The sequence below is a fragment of the Equus przewalskii genome, chromosome 4, assembly GCF_037783145.1.
Source record: "Equus przewalskii isolate Varuska chromosome 4, EquPr2, whole genome shotgun sequence".
Taxonomy (NCBI): Eukaryota; Metazoa; Chordata; class Mammalia; order Perissodactyla; family Equidae; genus Equus; species Equus przewalskii.
Window position 1 is genome coordinate 14,465,563 of NC_091834.1, and position 15,048 is coordinate 14,480,610.

General features: G+C 41.4%; 1 protein-coding gene across 17 annotated transcripts in view; it reads right to left on the minus strand.

Moving 5' to 3' along the window:
- Positions 1–15,048, minus strand: part of COA1 (cytochrome c oxidase assembly factor 1) — a 112,856-nt gene that overhangs the window by 12,190 nt on the left and 85,618 nt on the right. The window lies entirely within an intron of this gene.

Here is a 15,048-nt window from a genome sequence, read left to right on the forward strand (position 1 = left end):
CTCAAGGCAGCCACAGACTTGACACTGAGCTGCCAACCTGCTCAGGAGAAAGGGAAGCCTGAGCAGCTACAGGGCCCAGGGTGTCCATGGGGTCACATGAATCAGCAGCCAAGGAGGAAAACAACATTTCCTAATAGCACAAGAAGCCCGGGAAAGCTCTCTCCCACGCATGCTCAGAAAGGGATTCTCTGAAGCGGCTGGTGTTGCACACAACATCCCTAGTCTTTTTTTTAAGTTCACAATTTTCAAATGACTATTTTTATAACATCCCATAATGAAAGCCACAATCACAATCCAAGAAAAAACATAAACAGAATTTCACAAGTGGCCATAACAGTGAGGACTCAGTGGGACTCTGAGGGGCCACCTTGGTTCAGTGGAGAGAGAAGGCAGTGACAATCAATCTGGTCTCCAGGGAGCCGCTCTGTGCATCAGAGGGGTGAGGGCTTTGGGAGCAGAAGGCAGAACAGGGGCTCAGCCCCGGCCCCTTCTTAACCAGCTGCAGTTCACCCGCACCGTCAGCTGTCTTTTCGAAGAGAGTGTTCAGTAGACCCCTAACCTCACACACACACACAAAATAAAAAAGACAACTAGAAAGATTTTAGGCCACCTCCAGGAACGTTTTAGATCTAAGCTTCCTATAAGAATTGAAATATTTAAAATTTGATGTGAAAATCTGCAAGAAACTCAAACTCAGTCTACTAGGCAGCCAATTAAGGGAAGATCTTTTTGCTTTACAGTCAACCAAGGGGAAAGGGTTGAGACCTGCTTTGAAAATTAAGGGGCTGGTTAACCACGGAAGTGGGGGAACGAAGTCCAGGCAGCGTCTCTCCAGAAAGCAGTCCTGTAGCTCTGCTCAGACACACAAAGGGTGACTTAGGCTCTCAAAGGCCAATGGTTAACAAAATTTTTTTGAAGTACAGAACCTCTTTCTGGAGCCAAAGTGCAATCTGTCAGACAGATGCTCTGGGCAGCCAAAGGGTTCCAGCCACAGGCAGCAGCTGACCAGGGAAGGGTGAAAGGAGTCAGGTGGTACAATCTCAACTTCGCTGCACATTAGAGTTTAAGAAAGAAACCAGATGTCCAGGCCAGACCCCAGATAGATTAAAATAGACTGGGGGTGGGATCCAGGCAATCGTGTTTTTTAACCTCCTCAGGTGATCCTAACATGCAGCCAAGCTTAGGAACCAGCAGTCTACGGGAGCAAAGCACAGAGAGTCAGCACACGGCCTGAGTTTCGAAGGCAGGTCAGGTGATCCTTTAGGGGCTCCTGGGAAGTTAGAGAATAGAAACAGCTATTGCTCTATCCACGCCACACACACTACCTCCCCACCGCATCTTGAGACATACAGAGCCTGTGGCAATAAACGGAACAGACTCCTCTTCCCAGGGATTCCAGTACTGGACAGGAGACAGACTACCCTCGGGCCAGGTGAGATGGTGGGAGCCTCAAGTAGAGATCTGCCAAGCCTCAAGATAAAATCCCTGAGCTTAATAAGAGGTGGGCTCAGGAGACTGTCACAGCAAGACAATCATCCCAAAGCCCAGCTGAGAAAGATGGACCAAACTACAGACAAAAATCCTTGATTTTTAAGAGGCATTTTTCTCACACTGTAATATTTTTGAAATTGGGATATGTCTTACAAGCTGAGACTATTTATTAAAGTGACTCTTTCCTCTACACTCCCACATCCAAATTGGTAAAACTGAGGTTCATCTTAATATGCTAGAAGTGGGCATTATAAGAAGCTGAAGTAGGAGCAAGGCCAGAAGCCTATCCATGACCCCAGGACCAGTGACCTCCCAGCAGGCCTGTTAACATCCCATGGTTCTCTCTCATTCTGAGCTTTGCTAGGGCAGACCCACTCCAGGCATAATCTACCCACTCGCTTCATTTCCTCCGGGTGACATATGGCTGGCCTGGCTTGTCCCACATTTGAGTGACGACTATGGGCCAGGGACAATGCAGGGTATTCTATAGGCACTACTACTATTTCTTACAATAACTGAAAGGTAGATATTATTTTTGCCTTTTTAGAGCTAGGCAGAAAGCCTCAAGAAAGGATCTGAAACTTGCTCATGGTCACGCAGCTATTCCACAGCAGAGCTTAAATGCACCTGTCTGACTCAGTCTTTCCACCGAGTGACAAAACCCACGTTACAGACCACGGATTTCAGAACAATCAGCGCCTCATACAGGTGGTATGTGCTGTCCAAAGCCACGCCAAAAGTTCACAGGAGCCATCTGCCGGGAGCACATCTCCACTGCTCTGTGAAATTGTTTTAATCAGTATATCCCCAAGTTATAATTTCAGGGGTCAAGACAAAACAAAGAGATATAAAATCTACTTAGCGACTACTAGGGGGAGAAGGAGAGAAGCGGTCTCCCCTGGTTGTCGACTGACACTGCCCACTGCTACTACCTGCTGAGGACTGACTATACATCCTTCCGGCCTTTACAAAATCTAACCAGGACGGGGAGGAGAGGGAGTGCTTAAGAACACAGACACGAAAAAGTTAAGGCAGTCAGAATTAAAATTAGAATGAAAGAATGATAAGGAACATAAAAACCAAAAGGACCAAAAATAGAGGAAAAACTCAGAATTTAAGAAAAAAAGAATAGCAAAGTAAAGAAATAAAAGAGGGCTAAACTTTAAAAGAATGAAATGCATTATATTTGAGATAAGGGAGTCAAAAAGGCTAACACCAAAAAACAAAAAGATAAAAGCACGTAAGTAAACATGATAAAAGATTAAGAAAGAATTTAAAGAACTTAAATGTTCTCACCAAACACAATAAAATAAACAAACATGTGAGGTGCTGGATTTGTTAATGAACTAGACGGGAGGAATCCTTTCACAGTATGTATGTATATCAAATCATCACAGTGTACATTTCAAATATCTTACAATTTTATTTGTCAATTATACTTGGATAAAAATGAAAAAAAAAGGTGATTATGTTAAAATGAGGCCGTCAGGGTGAAGCTCTAATCCAGTATGACTGGGGTCCTTATGAGATGAGACACCAGGGCTGCACAGAGAAAACCATGAGAAGAGGCAGCAACAGGGAGACCATCAACAAGCCAAGGAGAGAGGCCTCAGAAGAAAGCAAACCTGCCCACACCTCGATCTTGAACTTCCAGCCTCCAGAACTGGGAGCAAGTAAATCGCTGTTGTTTAAGCACACCGCCCCCTGCACCCAAACAACTAAAAGACTAAGAAGTTAAGCAGTTTAAATATTAAGCATAAAAACGTTAGTGCCAGCTTTTTAACCGAGTTTTGGCTCTGGAGTCTTAACATAACTGAATACTCCTAGAGGAGAAACTTCGTGTGACCTTTTCCTCTTAACTCAGGCTAATCATGAGGCCAGCACCTGGCACGAGCGACTCCCCCCCTTGGTTAAGCTGAGTTAAGAAGGTTAATAAAGGGTTGTCCAATGTTCTTTTTATCAAAAGTATCTGTTAGTGATCCCAGGGAGACCATGACTACCTGGAGAGAGGGTCCCGGTGCCAATAAAAAGAATTAACATTTCTTAAAGATTAATAAAATGTAAGATAAAAAAAGACAACATCTAGTTTAAGAGGGCACCAGGCTACCACCTACTGATGGAATTTACAAATCCCATTTAAAACACCTATAAAGATACACATAAGAAAAGGCAGGCGGCCGGCTCTGCGGCCGAGTGGTTAAGTTCGCACATTCCACTGCGGCGGCCCAGGGTTCAGATCCTGGGCGCGGACACAGCACTTCTCGTCAGGCCATGTTGAGGCGGCGTCCCACATCCCACAACTAGAAGGACCTGCAACTAAGATATACAACTATGTACGGGGCGGGGCGGGGGAGGGGGGGTTTAAAAAAAAATTATTGGCAACAGTTGTTAGCCCAGGTGTCAATCCTTAAAAAAAAAAAGGAAGATTGGCAACAGTTGTTAGCCTAGGTGCCAATCTTTAAAAAAAAAAGAAAAGGCAGAAAGTAGAGTGTGCCTTGAACAATAACAACTTGGTAAAGTCTGGGAGAAATTTTCACTAACTCTAGTGTGAATGAAGACAGAGAAACATCCACGCAGGCTGCACCCTTGCCTCTGAAGGGGAACAGCACAGCTGCAAGCAAGGACACGCGAAGAGGGTTCAGCCCTTCACCTCTCTCCACCACTAGCACAATTTCTGGGTTTGTAGCAATCAGGAAACAGGCTGGCCAGCCCACACTGGGTGAGTCTGACAGCCACTCTCCCTTTCCCACCCAGCAGCTCTTTTCCTATATCCATTCAGAGACTCCAGTCCTACTAAGTACCACCCCGCAGTAAGTAGAGGCGGGGCTGGCACTGCCTCTAAGAACCAAGCGTAGTGGGAATAAAGAGGCATTATGCAGAGAAGGAAATGGAAGAAACTCAGATTAGGATAGATTTCAAGGAAACGAAAATGCAACAGCAGAACTAACATTAGCAAGGGAGAAAAATAGCAGAACTAACATGGCAGAAAAGCTGAATTCATAATGAGGAAGTTACATTCAAGAAGTTTTCCCATAATGTAGAACGACCAAAAATATGAAAATGCAGAGTGAGATGACAAATGTAGCTTTCAGAACTAAGCTCTATCAAACAAATCATTATACTTGCAGTTAAATGGACGATGAGATAAAACAAAAATTATACTAGAAGAAAACCTGACAGAGTTGAAAAAAAGACAAAAATGCACACCATGTTCCAGTTTCATTCACCAACACTTAGTGGCAAAAATTTTATATTACAGGGGAGAAAAAAAGAATCCAGTTCCCCAAAAAGAAGAACCTATAAAGGACAATGAATTCCCAAAGACAATGGAACAATAACAATAAATTCCTGAGAAGCAAAGAGTGTGATCCAAGAACTCTATAACCAACCCAACAGGATGAAGAGGAAGGCATGATAAATTTGGAAAGAAATCAGATATTATCTAATCTACATCGGATTCCTGAAACATGAGTTGAAGATATATTACATCTTACCAAAAAATAAATCCAAGTTCCCTAGAAATAATGGTATATTAGGACTGACAGCATGCACTGAAACCAATTAAATCGAAATAATTATTTATATAGTTATAAAATGAATGAAAACATGTAGTACTTTTTAAAAAGAATATATACAATATTTAAATTTAAATTATGGCCTAAAATTCCAGATAATAACTAAATATAAAATGTGAGTAAAATCATGCTGAAGGCCTCCGTTATCATAATTGAAGTAAAAGCACTGTCTTTTGTCTTGATGTTGATAGAGAAATGAATAGAATTAAAAGCACGAGGCAAATTCACCAAAGGAAATAAAAGCGAACAAGCCTCAACCGTAGGGACAATATTCACATCAATTAAAATAATAAATGTGAAGGGTTTAGATTCTCATTTTGTGCGAGGCAGCCTCCAAAGATGGCCCTCAATGGACCACACCTCCTTGTATTTACATGAATCTGGGCTGGCTCTATGACTGTCTTCAACCAACAGAATGAGGCAGAAGTGACACTGTGGGAGTTCCATGCCTCAGCTTTAAGGAGGCCTGACAGCTTCAACCTCAACACACTTGAGAGCCCTAAACTGCCATATAAGAAGTATGGTCACCCTGCTGGAGGGACCACATAAAAAGATCATGTGAAGAGGCCACTTGGCGAGGGAGACGGCTGAGATTAGAACAGCAGACAGCAAGATAGGTAGATAGAGAGTTCAATAGATATGGATGCTACGCTGTCAACATCCCACTTGAGCCCAGCCATCTCCACCAAGGCACTAGCCATGTGAATGAGCCATCGTGCACGTGCTAGTCTAGGTGAGCCACTAGATGACCGCGGGACCAGCAGAATATCCATGGAGCAGAAGAACCATCCAGCCATGAATCACGGGAGAGAATAAAATGGTTCTAGTTTGAAGCCACTAAGTTTTGAGATGGTTTGTTACGAAGCAATAGAAAACCAAAACATCTTTTAAAAGCTTTTCTGAAAGGATTTTTAAAAATCTCTTACATATGTTACTTTTAAGGCTTAAAATAGAAGACTTGAATTTTTAAAAATCTCTTATAGAGGTTATTTTTAAGACTTAAAAATAGAAGACTTGGCATACCCAAACAAAAACAAAGCAGGGCAGACACCTTCAAAGAGTAGAATTCAAGGCAAAAAGCATTTAATTGGGACAAAGATAGACAAAAATATAATACTTATGAACACTAGTAGCAAACAACATAACACAAATATATAAAGCCAAAGACTACTAAAGATATTTTTTTAAAAAAGGAAAACTATAGTAGGAGACTAACATGTCATTTTCCATCTTTAACAAATCCAATAACAAAAAAGCAATCAAGAACAGAGAATTTGAATAATTTTTTACCTTGCAAGGCTCAGTGTGTGTATGTGTGTGCGTGTGTTTATCTGTGGACACATCTTTGAACACACTGAGACTCTCCAGTGTCTAGCAGGTGGCACTTATCCCATGAGCCTTTGTGGGACTGACAGAGAAGTCCTCCTGCTCCCGCTGCCCAGTCCTGAAACGACTTCCTGGAGAAGAAATCTGTACGACTCTTGAGAGGGCAGAGCAAGTGCAGCTCAGCAATGACATCTTAAACCAATGCACCTGAACCAGAGTGGAAACTCATCTCACACTATCGCGAGTGGCTATTATCCCTAATTTTGAAGATTAAAATGGCAAAAATTTGAACTTGAGTTTTAAATAAGAAGACTGAAGAACTTAAGTCAGCTGAATGCAATTTTCAATAAAAATACAACAAACTAAAAATGTTAACAGTTGTTATCCATTCACTCAATAAAGAAATATTTGTCAAGTGCATCCAAAATACCAGGCACCATGCTATGCACTGGGAATACGGCAAAGAACAAAACAGACGGGTTGTCTGTGGACCTTACACTGTAGTGGAAGGAGACAAACAATAAACAATAAGATTATTTTAGTTAGCGATAAATACTCTGGAAAAAATAACAGTGTCAAGAGAATAAGAAGACAAGCCACAGACTGGGAGAAAATATTTACAAAAGACATCTGATAAAGGACTGTTAGCCAAAATATACAAAGAACTCATAAAACTCAACAATAAGAAAATGAACAACCTAATTCAAAAATGGACAAAAATCTGAACATCTCACCAAAGAAGATATACTGATGGCATCAAAGCATATGAAAAGATACTCAGTGAAATATGTCATTAGAGAATTGCAAATTAAAACAATGAGATACCATTATGCACCCATTAGAACCGCTAAAATCCAAAACACTGACAACACCAAATGCTGGATGTGGAGCAACCACTGCTGGTGCGAGCGCAAAATGGTACATGCACTTGTTAGACAGTCTGACAGCTGCTTACAAAACTAACCTACCTACCTAAATAAATACATAGATAATAAGTAAATAAATGTGACACGCTAGAATACAAAAAGAGGAAAGAGCAATTTTAGCTGTGGTGTGAGGGAAGGCCTTTCTGCCAAGGTGACATTTGAGTTGAGATTGAAGGAGTAACTTGAAAACAAGGGGAGGGGCAGGAAGGTAGGCTAAGGCTAAGGCTGAGGCGGCCATTAGCTTGGTATCAAGCAGCAGAAAGGAGGCCAGTGCGGCAGATGAGGGCGGGCAGGTGGGCAGCGTCTTATCAGGCAGATCTTTTTAGGGTGTGGTAGGGAGTTTGGATTTTATTCCAAATGTAATAAAAAGCTGCTGAAGGTTTAATCAGAGGATGACATAGTCTGGCTTTGTTTTTTTTTTTCTTAAAGATTTCTCTAGAAGGGGCAAGAATAAAAGCAGGAAGTCCAGTTAGAAGGCTGCTGTGGTATTCCACACCAAAGATGATGGCAGCTGGAGTAGCTGGCAGCGGTGGAGAGGCAAAAAAGTGAACAAACGTGCCATATGAAGCAGAACTACCAGGATTTGCTGATGAATTGGATATTGGAGGAAGGGTGAAGGACAAGGCCCTGGCAGAGTGACTTCACAAAGTTTATCATTATTATCCTTAAACCTGCTTGCAAATATTTTGAGCATTCAAAACTACCATCCAGTTAGAATAGAAATGATACAGTCTTGGTAGAAAGCTTTAAATAGTAAACCGCAATTTTTAAATCTGATTACTCACGATGTCTCATCTGTTTGAACAAAATATATTTCAAGGCCATTCTCTTATAGACTTGAAAACATAGTAGGAAGATATTCAGCATTTGTACAATATTCAGAAAGGGTTTGCCTTACTCATAGTCACTTGCAAAATGGCTATGAATCAAAATTTCATGTAAGCGACTCTGATTCATAACCATTTTGCAAGTGAGTATGAGTAAGGCAAACCCTATTAAACATTTACTTCAGCATTTCTATTAAAAGCCTCCATTTTAGAAAAAGTATTTAGAAAAATAAAATGATTTGTTATCAGTGATTAGAAGCGGAATCTGGGAGGTTTGTGGTTGACCCTACCCTCCCTGAAACCCTCCTTTATTCTCACAGACAGCTCTCCAACCTGCTGTCCTTCCCCTCAGGCCAGTCCTCCTACGCTGCTCCCTGCAATCTCCACTCCTCGGTCCGTTCCATTTCTCCCTCATCCTGTGTCATGGGCTGCACTGTGTCCCCTCACCTGCCACAAAATTCTTATGTTGAGGCCCTAATGCCCAGTACCTCAGAATGTAACTGTATTTGGAGATAAGGTCTTTAAAGAGCTAATTAAGTTAAAATAAGGTCTTTAGGGCAGGCCCTAATCCAATTACAACCGGTGTCCTTATTAGAGGAAATCTGGACAGAGACATGCAGGTGAACTGAGGGACCATGTGAACACCAAGGGAGAAGGCGGCCACCTGCAAGCAGACAGGTCTCAGATGGAACCAAACCTGACAACACCTTGATCGTGGGCTTCCACTCTCCAGAACTGTGAGGAATAAATTTGTTGTTTAAGCCACCCAGTCTGTTGTATTTTGTTATGACAGCCCTGACAAACTAATGTACTCTGTGTACCCTCTTCTGCCCCTCCTTCCGTCCCCAGCCCAACCTTCGGCTAAGATCTTATTCGATGACTTAGCTTCAGTCTACTAAGATGATTCCCCAATCTCTGTATCTAGGCAAGGCATCCCTTCTGCGCTTTAAACTGAGTCTCGAATAAACACTTACACATGTCCGCAGGGTAGCTCCTTCCTCTACTCTCCTCTACCCCATGCCCGCTCTCCCCTTCCTGCACTCCTTCCTGTGGTGGATGGAACCAACCCAGCTGCCTAAGTAAGATACCCAGGAGTCATCTTCATAAAAACAAAAATAGCTACCATATATTTGCTAAACATGTACGAGCTTTATATGCATCTTCTCAAAACAACTAGAACTCTCAGATACTGCTGGTGGAGTGGAAGTTAGTAAAAGGACCATGGAAATTGTTTGACAGTATCTATTAAAGCTCACGCACATATCCAATCACCCAGCAATCCCACCCCAAGATATTTGTATAAGAGAAAAACATACATGCATCAAAAAGCACACACAAGAATGTTAATAGCCGTGTTATTTATAATAGGCCCCAAATGAAAATGACAGAATGGACAACAAAAACAACTGTCATATATTCATACAATGGCACAAAATACAGCAATGAAAATGAACAAGTGAGAGGAAACCTCAGAAACACAATACTGGGCAAGAGAAGTCTGGATCCCAAATATTGCACAGTGAATAATTTTCCATACATAAAATTTTTTCCTCTCCAAAGTTGTCTCTCTTTTTTTTAATTGTGGTAAAAAACACATAACATAGAGTGCTATCACCAAGAGGGCAAAAGTGAGAGACCCCAGCCTCCGTCCCCCAGCAAAGAATACCAATTAGACAGTTTTTCATGAACAAAAGGAGCCTGGGAGACCTCAGGAGTCCATCTAGGAAGCTTCAGCAACACAGAAGACAAAAAAGCCTGAAAATAACTGCACAAAAAGGGGAAGAGGAGGGGCTGGCCCAGTGGCATAGTGGCTAAGTTTGTGCGCTCCACTTTGGCAGCCCAGAGTTCGGATCCCCACTGCAGACCTACACACTGCTCATCAAGCCATGCTGTGGCAGCATCCCACATACAAAATAGAGGAAGCTTGGCAACAGATGTTAGCTCAGGGCCAATCTTCCTCACCAAATAAAAACGGTAAGAAGAAAGTTTCATTTTGCCTGCATCAGCCCATCTTAGCATCAAGAGGGAATTCCCCAGGGGAACAGAGTTCTCCTTGCAGGAAAAGGAAAGCAGGGTGAGAGACTAGCTTTGCCAGCCTTTCAGGGCACTGCATAGAGGACCTGCTCCGATGTCACCCCACCCAGATACCAACAAAGCTGACATGTATAGAGAGACCTAGGAACAAGAAGGAAGGGCAGGGCTACCAATATCAGCCACGCGGCAGGAGTAACACGGTTCCCAGGGGCCTGGGCCTGTTCCTCAGAGGACCCCAGCAGCCTTCACCGCTGAGGACAACAACAAGCCTTGTGGACACTGCAGATATCAGCAGCTTTCATCACCGAGGACCTCACTGTAGACCCAAGCAGACTGCTCCACAGAGGACCCCAGCAGCTTTCACCACTCAGGAAACCAACAGCCAGCACAGCTGCTACGGACCCCCTGCAGATTTCACTACTGAAATTTTCAGCCACAGGTTTTCATGTTCACAGACAACAGCTGCCTAAGTCCCTCCCACTCCCTCCCCTCCTTCCCACTAGAGCTTAGGATCCACACCAGCAGCCAGCTCTGGGCTCCTGTAGCGGCACACAAGCAAGACACCAGCCTAGACTCCTGTGGCCAACCCTCACCGCCGTGCGTTCACCTGTGGCTAGCCCTTGCAGCCACACACATGCACACCAATAGCTAAGGCCCCCACAGCTGCTACTGGGCCCGGATAAGGCTCTGACCCCCGTCACTGGCCTGCAAAGCTGTGCACACCAGGACCTAGGCCCTACAGTGCACCTTTAGACTGCTGGCTCTGACTCCCATCACAGGCCTGCAATGTCATGTGCATGCCTGCAGCAAGCCCCTGAAGCCACACAAGTGTATGGTGACAGCCCAGGTCCCCACAGCTGCTTGGGCATCCAGAGCAGGCCCCAACTCCTGTCACTGGCCTGTACCACCACATGTGCCCAAGATAGCCCCAGCAGCCACATCCCTACACCCACCTGCCTTGATTCCCAATACCAGCTCCCAAACCATACAAGGCCCTGTGGCTAGCTCCCGCGGACTCACAAATAAACGCCAACAGCCAAGTCTCCTAGAGTTGGCCTGAGACTCTGCTGCTGAAGCCCTGGTCTCACCACTGCACATGTAACTGCAGCTGACCCTGCCCACACAGGCACCTGCAGCTGGCCCCTGCAGCCAACTGTGTCCATACCACCAACTCCAGCCTCTACCACTGCCTGCCCTGGTACCTAGCCACTGGACCTAGAAGCACCACTGAAGACTTCAACAGGCTTGCAGCCACTGTGGACCCTCTCCAGCCCTCCCCAAGGATCAAAGAGTTGTCAATGTAGTAGACTCCTGCTGCTTGAGCTGACAAGACACCATGTACCCCGAGGCCCAGAGCTGCCCCACGCCCCTGCACTTGGCACCTCTGCACCATGAGACCCAGGTTCACAGAACACTCCAGTGTGCCCCCACCTGCAGGTGAAGGTCTTTCCTTACTGAAGTCAGTCTGTAAAGCCTGGAAGAAGAGATCACTTCTTCAAATACACAGATACCTATGCAAGACTATAGTGATCACAAAGAAACAAGAAAAAATGACATCACAAAAGAATCACAGTAAGCTTTCAGTAACCAACCCCCTAAACATGGAGATACATGAATTGCCTGACACAGAATTTTTAAAAATCGTTATAAAGATGATCAGAGAGCTGTAAGAGAACACTGATAAACAATTTAACAAAATCAGGAAAACAATACAGGAACAAAATGAGACATACACAAAGGGACAGAAATCATAAAAAAAGAACCAAACATAAATTTTGGAGATGAAGAATACAATCACAGAATTGAAGAAGTTAATAGAAAGCTTCAACAGCAGACTCAATCAAACAGAAGAAATAATCAGTGAACTCAAAGACAGGACATTTGAAACTATCCACTCAGAGGAACAAAAGGAAAAAAGAAAAAAAGAAATGATGAAAGCCCATGGAACTTCTGGGACACCATTAAAAGAAACAAATGACGTATTATGGGAGTCCCAGAAGAGGAAGAAGAGAGAGAGGAAGGGCAGAAAGATTTTTTAAAGATATGGTGGCTGAGAACTTTCCAAAATGAGGAGGGATTTGGACATGTAAGTTCTTGAAGCTCAGAGATCTCTAAACAATTCAATCCAAAGATATCTTCTCCAAGATACATTATAATAAAACTTTCAAAATTAGGAGACAAAGAGAATCTCAAGAGCAGCAAGAGAAAAGAAGCTTTTCTTTTCACTTACAAGGGAACCCCCAAAGGCTATCAGTGGATTTCTAAGCAGAAACTTTACAGGCTGGGAGAGAGTATGATATATTCAAAATGCTGAAAGAAAAAACCTACCAACCAAGAATACTTTATCTGGCAAAGCTGTCCTTCAGAATAAAAAAGAGGTAACATGTCCCAACACCAAAAAAAGCTCAGAGAGTTCGTTATCACTAGACCTGCCTTACCAAAAATGTTGAAAGAATATCGTTAACCTAAAAAGTAAGGATGCTAAGTAGTAACATGAAAGTATGAAACACACTGGTAACGTTAAGTATTCAAATTCAGAAAACACAAATACTGCAATATAGTGGTGTGTTAATCACTTAACTCTAGCATAAAGGTTAAAGGATAGAATTATTAAAAAGAACTATAGCTATAATAATTTGTTAATGGATATACAACGTGAAAAGATATAAATTGTGACAACAGAAACATGAAATATACGGAGAGTAAGAGATTTCTGTATGTGATTGAAGTTAAGTTGCAATAAGTTTAAAACAGACTGTTACACTTATAAGATATATTATCAATGCCTCATGGAAACCACAGGGCAAAAACCTACACACATATCACACACACACACACAAAAAAAAAGGAGCCAAAGCATACCACTATGGAAAATTATCAATTCAGAAAGGAAGGCAGTATGAGAGGAAGAAAAGAACAAAGGAACTACAAAACAGCCAAAAAAAAAAAAAAAACTAATAAGAAAGCATTAATAAGTAATTACCTACAAATAATTACTTTAAATGTAAATGGATTAAATTCTCCAACCAAAGGAACAGAGTGGCTGTATGCATTAAAAAAAACAAGACCCAACTATCTGCTGCCTACAAGAGACTCACTTAAGCTTTAAGAATACATATAGGTTCAATGAGAAGGAATGTAAAAAGATATTTCACACAAATGGAGACCAAAAGAGAATAAAGATAGCTATACTTATATCACACAAAATAGACTTTAAATCAAAATTGTAATAAGAAACAAAGAAGATCATTATATAATGATAAAAGGGCCATTTAATCAAGAGAACATAACAATTGTAAATATATTGCACCCAACATTGGAGCATCCAGTATACAAAGCAACAAAGGAGTAAGTAGATAACAATACAATAACAGCAGGGGACTGTATTGTCCCACTTTACAATGGATAGATGATCCAAACAGTAAATTAATTTGGAAACATGGGACTTGAAATATGCTTCAGACCAAAATGGACCTAACAGACATATACAGAACATCCCATTCAAAAGCAGCAGAATACACCTTCTTCTCATGTATGCACAAAACATGCTCAAGGACAGATTATATGTTCTGTCAAATGACAGGTCAAAAAACAAGTCTTACTATATTTAAAAAGACTGAAGTCATACCAATCTGACTACAATGCTATGAAACTAGAAGTCAATAAAAGGAGGAAAACTGGAAAATTCATGAATACATGAAAATTAAACAACACACTCCTACACAACCAACAGGTCAAAAAAGAAATAAAAAATTATCTTGACACAAACAAAAAAGGAAACATAACATACCAAATTTATAGGATGTAGCAAAAGCAGTTCTAACAGGAGATTTATAATGACAAATGCCAATATTAAAAAAAAATAAAGATCTCAAAAAAAAACCTAACTTTATACCTTAAGGAATTACAAAAAGAACACACTAAGCCCAACGTTAGCAGAAGGAAAGAAATAACAAAAACCAGAGAAGAAATAAATAAAAGTGAGATCAGAAAAACAATAGAAAGGCTCAGTGAAACTAAGAACAAGTTTCTTGAAAAGATAAAATTGACAAACCTTTAGCTAGACTAAGAAGAGAGATGACTCAAATAAATAAAATTAGAAATGAAAGAGACATTACAATTGACACTACAGAAGTACATAGGATCATGAAGACTACTATGAACAATTATATGTAAAAAAATTAGATAACCTAGAAGAAATAAAATTTCCTAGAAACACACAATCTACCAAGAATGAATAGGAAGAAATAGAAAATCCCAAACAGATGCATAATGAGTTAAGAGCTTGAACTGGTAATCAAAAACCTCCCAACACAGAAAACCTCAGGATCAGACAGCTTCACTGGTGAATTCTACCAAACATTTAAAGGAAAATTAACACTAATACTGCTCAAACTCTTCAAAAAATTCAAGAAGAGAGAACACTTCAAAATTCATTCTATGAGGCCTGCACTACCTTGATTCCAAAGCCAGATAAGACTACAAAAAAAGAAAACTATAGATCAATATCTCTGATGAATATAGATGCAAAAATCAACAAAATATTAACAAAATGCATTTAAGAACACATTAAAAGGATTATACACCATGACCAAGTGGGATTTATCCCTGGGGTGCAAGGATGGTTCACCATAAGCACATCAATAAGTGTAATATATCACATTAAAAGATGAAAGATAAAAAAATCACAGGATCACCTCAACAGATGCAAAAAAAGCATTTGACAAAATACAATATCCTTTCATGATAAAAATCCTCAACAGATTGGGTATAGAAGAAACATACCTCAACATAATAAAGGCCATATACAATAAACTCACAGCTAACATCGTACTCAACAGTGAAAACCTGAAAGCTTTTCCTCTAAGA